The following is a 9,783-nucleotide window of genomic DNA, read 5'->3' as shown; positions in this document are numbered from 1 at the left end:
GTCCTGTGTGAGGTCTCCGAATGCCTTATGTAGCCTAAAACATCTTTTCTTCACTCCGTAGCCAGCCACCCAACACAGTCTGTTACTGCCCTCCCGCAGAACTTCCGGTGACTTCCAACCCTCATGACATCCAGCCTCGGCTCTGCCTGTAGTCTGTCCACTTCTACCTGGCAGACCCAGTTACTGACCTCTTGCTTTCTTCCCAGCTTCCTGTTTCCTGCTCACACCTTAGTCATGATCTGTTCTGTATCGTAGACCCTCAGTCACCAGCGAGATTTATGGATCCTCTCTCCAAAGATTAATTTGCACATGCACGGGTGTGTGGTGAATGTGTATGTGTGCTTGCACGTGTGTGCAATGCATGCGCTTGTGTGTGAGTTGCATGTGCACATGTGTGCTTGTGTGTGTGGAGGCCATAAACTGATGTTTGGTGTCTTCCTCAACTATTTGTTGAAACATGGCAGCTCTCTGATCCCTGCGCTTTCCATTTTGCAAATCTATTTGGGCAGCTGGCTCCATCTCTTTCAGGCTGGCCACTATACCTGCCTGTCGTGTATGTGTGTGAGCTGGGGATCCAAATTCCCACTTCTCGTGCTAGTGCAGGTAGGGCTGGGCCAGCTTGAGTCATTGCCCAGTCTCTCCAGAGATTGTAATTAAGTAAAGCTGCGTATCATTACAAATGAGATGGTTCTAATGAAGGGGGGGGGAAGAGTACTAGAAAGCACGTTTGTGTTATGGTGGCCCTTGCGCTTCTTCGGTAAGGTGAAATAACAAGGCTTAACAGCAGCCCCAATCACAACCGTCGTGTAAACGTGATGTCCTGACGTGCACAAGTGGTATTTCCAGAAATCAGCAGCAAATGTCCTAGGATATGGAAGGGTCTAGTTTTGATTGACGTGAGAGTCCCAGATGCTGTTGGTATTGCCGCCGTTTGTCCACAGCCATTCCTGGAGGAAATGCTAAGCTTCAGTTAGTGAAAATAGAGATATAGTTTCCTTCCTCACGGGGAGGGCTCCTCCCTCTCTGCCTTGCTCACACACTGGTGTGAAATGCCTGCCAAAGCTTGCATTTCCAGGAAGTCCCGCCCCTACAATTTACCCGGTTCCCACTGTATTCCTTCAGTTTGTTCAGTGGTACCCCTTCATCTTTGCATCACTGCTGCTGTGAGGAAACACTAACCAGAACCACTTAGAGGAGGAGAGGGTTGCTTGGACTTACGGATGACAGTCCATCGTGAACGGAAGTCAGGGCAGGAACTCAAGGCAGGAAGTGAAGTAGACACAATAGAGCAGGGGTTCTCAGCCTTCCTAATGCTGCGAGCTGCGACCCTTCAATACAGTTCCTCATGCTGTGCTGACCCCCAACCATAGAATTGGTTTTGGTGCCACTTCATAACTGTCATTTTGCTGCTGTTATGAATCATAATGTAAATATCTGATATGCAGGATATCTGACCCCTGTGAAAACATCATTTGACCTGCAAGGGGGTCGCGACCCATAGGTTGAGAACCATGACCATCCAGGCACGCTGCTCACAGGCTTGCTTTTCCTGGCTTGCTCAGCTACCTTTCTGTTTCTGAAACTGCCCAGGCCCACCTGCCCAAGGATGGTACCTCGCAGTGGGATGGGTCTTCCCACACCATCCTTCAACAAGATCTCTACACATGTGTCCACAGGCCCTTCTGACGGAGACAATTCCTTAGCTGAGATTCCTTCTTCCTGGGTCTGTATCAAGTTGACAAAAAGTGACATTAAGCTCAACTTTCAAATCACGTCATCTATTTATTGACCTGTTTCATGGCTTCCTGAAGGTACGCCCCGCTGGCCACCCTCTTTCCATGTCGCCTGCTCCGGCCCTTACAATTATGCCTGATGCCAGAAGGGGTTAGTGGACATTTGCAGGACAGACAGATGACAGACATTTAGGATATCCTAAATCTAACGTTCAGATACGCGAGGGTGTCTCTTAAGAGAAGCTTTGTCCCTGATTTCCATCAAGTGGAACTTGTTTCCATGGGTTTTCTTTTGTCGCCACAAAACAGGACTTCTAACAGGATAATGTTACACATTGAGTGTGTGCCTGAATGCCACCCCAAGGATTAAATGTGAGAGTCTCAGGAAACCATCCAACCTTTCCTGTAGCGAGCAGTTGCTTTGTTTGGTTACATCGCATTAATGTATAACAAATTATTTGTAAAAATAGCCTCTCGTCTGCTTCTTGGAGATGCCATCTCAGGTTCACCTCAAACATCAGACCCTTCTGCCTGCACATCCCAGCTAAGACCGCTGCTAATCCTTTCAGTATACTCTTTTACTATTGTCAGTGTGGCCAACCTGAGAAAAGGGACGGCCAATGAACTAGCGTAAGCCACTCAAGAGCAAGTAATGGAAACTAACCCAATGGTTTATCACATTATGCAGTTACAAATCAACCCCCTATTACAAGACTTGACTTACTGTACAGAAGCTGTTTAGAAGGTAGTGCGGAGTTTCATGAAGATGCCCCATTGCTTATGGATAATAAGTTAGGAAAGGAGAACTGACTTTAGAGGCGAATGGATGGATGGCTTTCATACACAGTGATGCTGGAGCATGGGTAGCAGTGAGCATTTCCAGCTAGAAGGTGTCGAATTAGAGAAGAAGCTAAAGACATCTCCCAAAGAGACGATAGAGGAGACAGTCAGGGTGAGCTGCTCAAGTATCTACCTGAGTATGAACTGACTTGCATCATGAAGAGAAGGCGGAGAGACTATATGTGCTGTCAACTTTTTAAAAAGGGACCTCACACAAAATTAACCAATAATGGCAGAAAAATGTTAATCATTCCTATTTACAAATTATTTTGTGAAACAAGCTTGTAAATGTTTTAAAATACAGAAATTGATAAAGAAAACCAGAGAGAAAACACTGGGGCAAACCCCAGTGAGTACAGGAATAATGCAGAGAACTAAAAAGGAAAACTAGAACGACAGAAAGAGAGAGAAGCGTATCAAATACCAACCATTGATGTATCCTGTGATTTGAAGAGCTTTTGGCCCTCCCAAGGCATCTGCATTAAGCAACCAAAACAAAAAAAAATTTTTTTTAAGTTCAAACCACTGTATTTTGAACAGAAAAATGAAAACAAGATAAAAACAAAGATGATTCAAGTCAGAAACAAACTGGAACTCATATTTTCTGGACATGTTGTAATACATAGAATGGGCATTCTCCCTTAGTCTTGTTCATTGGCAAACAGATGGAACATGGATGGTATTTCTAAGTGGCAGGGAGTTTGGATCTAGGGAACCTATGCTTGGTCTTGACAATAAACTAATAGAGAAATAACATTCTCAAACTCGTACAAAGTGCTCACACTTAATTCTGTTCATGTTGCTGGGATCTGGTTGTCAGGGCCTCAGAGTGCTGCTCACTGGCCTTCTCCAGCCTTCAGCACCCACCACCTTCCCCACCCACACTCACCCCAAGCATCCTCTGAGCCAGGCTCTGCTCATCCAGGGATGCAAACCATGGGGTGAAAGAGGACATCCCAGCGGGTCTGACACACACAGCATTCATTCTTCCCAAACGTTCACTTTAGTGACCTGATCTAATACGAAACATCTGTGCTAACAGAAAAATGATGTGGGGGAGGTCTCTCTGTATGCTGTGAATATATTTTTTTAAACCATTGGGCCAATAGCCAGGCAGAATAGAACCAGGTAGGAAATCCAAACAGAGATACAGGGAGAAAAAGAGCAGAGTCAGAAAGACACCAGCAGCCCCTGGAAAAGCAAGATATGAAGTAATGCCATGGCCATGTGGCAATACGTAGATTAATAGAAATGGGTTGATTTAAGAGCTAGTTAATAATAAGCCTAAGCTAATAGGCCAAACAGTTTGTAATTAATATTGAGCCTCTGAGTGGTTATTCAGGAACTGGTGGATGGGAAAGAAACCTCCAGTTGTTCTTGAGCCAGCTTGATGGTCTGATTCCAGTGTCTTTCTCCCAGTCTCAACTGCTTTGCACACATGTTCAAGGGCCCACCTGAGCAATGGTTGCAGCAACCCCAGCAGAGGTGGGACGAGAAAGGTATCTATCTCATGGGTGGCTTCCTACTCATCCTCCAGAGATGTCAGGTAGGAGGTAGAGGCTGACCTCCAAGACAGCAGAGAAGTTTAGGCTTCAGGACCCTAGCATGCCCAACATTAAAGAGTATCATCAAACCACCAACTGGACATATGTCATTCTGCAAACACATCTGAAATGTCCCTGGCTTCTCACAACTTACATGCTAAAAGCTCATGTGATAGGACTAACAACATGCTGGCACATCTAAGAGAACCCAACATCAGCTTTATATTGATGATATAAAAAAAAAAAACAGTTTCCCACCAGCCACACTAGAGGAAAAACTGAATGACTTATGATTACTACAGGAATGTATATGACAGAATTTTGGGACCATACGGAATAGTTAGCAAGTGTACAACTGTCTACTGGTGCAGGAGAATTGTCTGTATTCTGTCAGTCATGTATTTTAATAAAATGCTGATTGGCCAGGCAGGAAGTATAGGCAGGTCAACCAGACAGGAAGTAGAGGAGGGGCAATGAGAATAGGAGAAGGCTAGGGAGGAGGAAGCTCCCTCCGCCACTCCTGCGCAGACCACCGAAGCAGCAACATGTGAGCAACATGTGAACTGAAAAAGGTACCAAGCAATATGGCTAACATAGATAAGGATAATGGGGTAACATAAGTTATAAGAGCTAATAAGTAGCCTGACCTAATGGGCCAATCAGTTTATAACCTAATGTAGACTGTGTGTAATTTTCTTTGGGACTTGCCGGCTGTGGGGTACCGGGCGGGACAGAAACCCCAACAAGCCGGACCCTCATGCTACACTCTACCCCCAGAAGGAGGTGAAAGGCCCTTCAAGAAGATATTCCAGGCAGGAAAGCAATAAAAATTATATTTTTCTGAGTGTTTATCATGTCTCATTTCTATTATTGATTAACTGCACACATTTTAAAATATGGTATGATTTATTATCTTGGTTTTAAACAAATTTTCACTTCGTACTCAGGATTTTTGATTTGTTTGTTTGCTATTTGTTTATTTGTTTTGAGTCAGAGTCTCTTTATGTAGTCGACCAGGCTGTCCTTGAACTCACTGTATAGATCAAGCATGGCTACCCATTGTCTTATCCTCCCAAGTAGCTGTGACTATGGACCTGCACCACCAGGCCCAGCTGTCTTCTTTTTTATTAAAGATTGTGCCCAACATTATAAGCTCCAGGCCCTGCAAACCCTGAAGTCTGCCATGACACTCACAGAAAGGTCACAACCAATGCTTGGTGTGATCCTGCTCTGCCAGATCTTACAGAAGGCACTTATGCAAAACTGACGGGGAAAATCATTATGGACGGAAAAATCTAGAGAACAAGATGTAACCCACACACATATCAAGTCACGCCCCCTCCTCTCATGTCAGTTAGATGCTAGGATGCCCAGTTATCACCATGGACTTACAAGACAGCAGGCATAACAGGAACCCAGCCTTACATCTCAGTTGGGACGAATCACAGACTGGTAAGGCAAGCATAAAAGACCCTGTTTTGCTTAAGGAACAGAGGAGCCACCTGGGAAAGAATCTGACCTAAGAGAAGCAGTCACCTGACTCTATCATACATCTTTATTTTTATGGAAAGAAAAGTGTGGATGTTGCAAAGTGTTGATTGCTGACTTTTGCTTCTGTTTCCTGGACCACATATCCACACAGTCCCTCACCCCTTGTATAAGACTCATCTGAGTCCATTCAAAGAAACAGTCACATCCCTGAGGTTCTAAGAAGGAAACTTCCTAAAGGGCATGCATAAGTTAAGGTGAACTTGACCCAAGAGAGTACAACATCCAAGAACCTGTGTGCAGAGAACCAGAATTCAGTGAAGAATGCTTGGGCCAGGACTGTGGGATGTGGCAGTCTGGAAGGCTGTAGGGTGCGGGTGCTGTGTCCATGGCATTTCTAAAGTTGTGCTGTGTCCCCTCCAGCCCCCCTGCCAACCTCTCCTGGTGGCCCTGCTCTGTCCACTGCATCTCTATTCAAGATCATTTCATCTCAAATCTGATCCCCGGCAGGTCCAGCAAAGGGAAGGGTGGCGGCGGCACTGGGAAGCCCTCTGCCCTGCCCACCACCTTTTCCTCTCCCAGGACTCTATTTTCTTTCTCAAAGTTGCTTCCAAAGCGAATGTAATGACTTTCCCAGATGCCTGGCAACCACGCAGTGTCGCAAACACTGGGAAAACTCAAGCGAGTTCTCATGCGCGTTGGAAAGGTTAGACATGACAACAGGAAGCTAGGGAATCGCAAGGGAAATTGAAAGTCCTTAGCTGCTTTAGGAAGATGGCAGGCTAGAAGTCTCCAGCCTCTGCTTCTCTGCCAAGTATTGTTACTATTAAAGAGACCATGCACCAAACAATAGTACAGTCTCTTTAAAGATAGTGGACCTCCAGAGAGCAGGGCACTCTGGAGGAAAATCTAGGAGGGACAGGCAGAAGAACACTTCTAGAAAACAAAGAAGTCAGTCTCCTTGTAGAAAAGGATTCGGTAAGCACCACTGTCCTCACACACAGCCAGGCTCACAAACCTCTGTTAAAGTAATCAAAGAAATAGGGCACATTTTAACTCCATAATTCTTAGGCCCAGTTCAAACTAGATACAAAATGTAAGGACACCAACTCCTCATGAAGTTCTCTATTATGTTCTGTCCACAGGCTCCTTCCTCCTGATTTCTTTGGTTTTCTTCATACATACAAGCTCTTACTGTCTCCACAGGCCTTGCCCTCCATCGCAGCCCTAAGTCTTCCTCTGCAATGCCACATCCAAGGAAGAATGGACACCAAAGATCCAAGCAAATTGTTGTTTATATATTGTGGAATCTGAATCCTGGTTGCATATGAGAATTACCTGGAGCGCTTTGTAAACACACATGTGGGAAGGCTGGGGGAGATTTCTAAGTTGGTAAAACACAGGGCTTGAGTTTGCTCCCCAGCACCCACATGAGAAGCCAGGGTCTCAGCATTGGAGAGATAGAGACGAGCTGATCCCTGGGGCTCACGGGCTCACGTCAGATACGCAAGTTTAAAAATAAAACAAGACCCACAACATCCATGACTAGGTCCTGCTTCAGACCTCAAAGCAGAACCCCAGCAATTGTTTAGAGCTGATACAGGGGCTGGAGAGACAACTTAGTGGTTAGAAACACTTGCTGCTCTTCCAGAGGACCTCGGTTCAGCTCCTAGCACCTACCCACATGGTGACTCAACCCTCTTTAACTCCAGTTCCGGGAGGCTTCGATGCTCTCTCTCTTCTGACTTCTGTGAGTGCCAGGTGTGCATGAAGTGCAAACACACACATACACACACACACACACACACACACACACACACACACACGCGCGCGCGCGCGCGCGCGCGCAGGGAAAATATGCACATCAAATGAGTTACTTGAAAAAAATCTGACACAAAGTGTCAGTGTTGTCAGCATCTCCCTGCCCCGCCAACCCCCGAATTCAGGGTTAAGTCGGCGATGACAAAACTTTCCTCAAATTGAATTCCTTTTCCTTCAATGTCAAGTTCCCAAATTCTGGGCCTATTTTAAGGAAGAATTTTAAAAATATCTAACACCGGGCTGGAAAGATGGCTCAGCAGTTAAGAGCACTGATTGCTCTTCCCAAGGACTCGGGTTCAATTCCCAGCACCCACATGGCAGCCCACAGCTGACTGTAACTCCAGGATCCAACACCCTCACACAGACTTACATTCAGGTAAAACACCAACTCATGCAAAATAAAAAGAAATAAATCATTAAAAAAAATATCTAACACCTGGACCTCAAGTTGAATCAATTAAATAAAAGTTCCAGAGGTGGGACCAGGCCTCACTTTTAAATATGTAGCCAAACTGGGAAACAATGAGTTAACTATAATACTCTCACCCACATGATGGGATCTGGGGCGAAGGGGAAGGACCTGAAAGCTAGGATGTCTTCTAAGCCAGGCACAGGAAATCAACAGAGTTGGGCTAGAGCCTGGCTAGTGGTATTAACAAAGCTAAAGATAGAATATGTCAACCAAAACGGGATGTCTGCGTGGAACAGAGAAAGTGGGGGTCAGAGAAGAAGGGCTCACCCAGGGCGGGAGGGAAGTGTGAGACACCTCACAGGAACAGCCCGTTCTATCCGTTTGGCAAGTGTATCCCCAAAGGAAGGCATGAATTTGGGAGCGATGACACCCTTTGACATTAGCATCTCTCCTCTGGCATCCCTCGGCCAGGCCACGTGTTCCAGCTGCCTCCTCATTACCGTTTGTCTTCCTGGGAGAGAACACGCTAGCCAAGGTGACACAAGTGTCCACTCTGCTTACAGGCTTTTGTTTCTCGCCACACAATCACTGAACTGTCATTTTGGTTTATGTGGCAGTCCCGCGGGAGCTGGAATGATGTCACTCTGTCACTCAGAGACCGAGTCTGTCTAGTGCCTTGACAAAGTCTAGTTCCCCGGCTTTCAAACCTATTCCGCCAGGGTGTCACCACCTCCAGATTCCGAGGACCTAGTATGGTGCCCTTCAATCCCGGGGGTGGGGTGGACCTTTAGTGGGGCGTAGTCAGCGTTCTATTCTGAGAGCTGTTAGCTTAGCTCTCTATTCTACGAGCCACTAGCTTAGTTCTAGGATTTAAGAACGACAGTCTACACGTTTACATCCATATCAGTGGCACTGCCCTTTCTGCACAATGTCCTAGTGCTGGGGAGGAGTTCTGGAAACGTTTGTGGAGCTATTTTTATAGACATATATATGGTCTTAGGGACGCAGGGGTCCTGGGGAAATGGATTGATATGCCTGGATTAGAAGAGAACAGAGTTTGAGATTCTAACCTTTTGCCAAGTAGTATTTTCAGTATTTTAAGGGCAACTAGACCCAGCCCATGTTTTAGCACAACAGCCCACTGTCCACTCTGGTTTTAGGTAACAAGTATCGGTTAATTAAATCATGCTTTTCCAGGGCTGGTGGCATTCTTCCACCAGCTCCCTGACAAATCACCCAAGATTCTCCTTGCCCTGTCTTTGATGTCACACCCCAGAGAAAGGGTGCTTGACTTTCAGCCCATGCACCTTGGGAAGCTGGCTGGTTCTGGCTTCTGGGGTCACAGGGGTGGGAGGGAAAGGGGCGTGGCCTCTTTGCAGGGTGAGCCTGGTTTAGCTTTCCGGAAGCTTTTGCAACCATGAGCTCCACCAATGAGATCAAGTTTCTGCGGTCATATTCTAATAAGAGAGGCCCAGCCCACTGGTCTAACGTTTGTGTCAAGAGCGCACCCATTCAGATGAGAACAAACCTCCGATGGTTTCTAGAGTGGGATCTCCCGCGATTGATGGGCTCAGAATTCGTCACCACTAACTCTCCTGCGTGGGACATTCTGCCACGAGTGATTGTGGGCGCTGTCCCCTTGTGAGAGCCCTGAAGAACACTTGTTGACTCAGCCACCAACATCTTGTTGGTTTGACACCGGCTCTCCCTCCGAGGTTTCTTAGGAGATGCCACTGATGAACTATGGGGGGTCTAAGGCAGTGGTTCTCAGGCTTCCCAATGCCGCGACCTCTAATGCAGTTTCTTTTTTTTTTTTTTTGAAAGTAAATTTTATTAAATTATAAAAGTTTCCATTTACGCCCCTCTTCCCAACACCCTCCCACTCCCCCCACTCCCTCTCCTCCTCCCTCTTCGTCCCTTAGGGCAGTCAGGGTTTCCTGCCCTG

Source organism: Myodes glareolus, chromosome 12 (assembly GCF_982192425.1).
Source record: "Myodes glareolus chromosome 12, mMyoGla1.1, whole genome shotgun sequence".
NCBI lineage: Eukaryota > Metazoa > Chordata > Mammalia > Rodentia > Cricetidae > Myodes > Myodes glareolus.
This window is presented reverse-complemented; position numbering follows the sequence as displayed.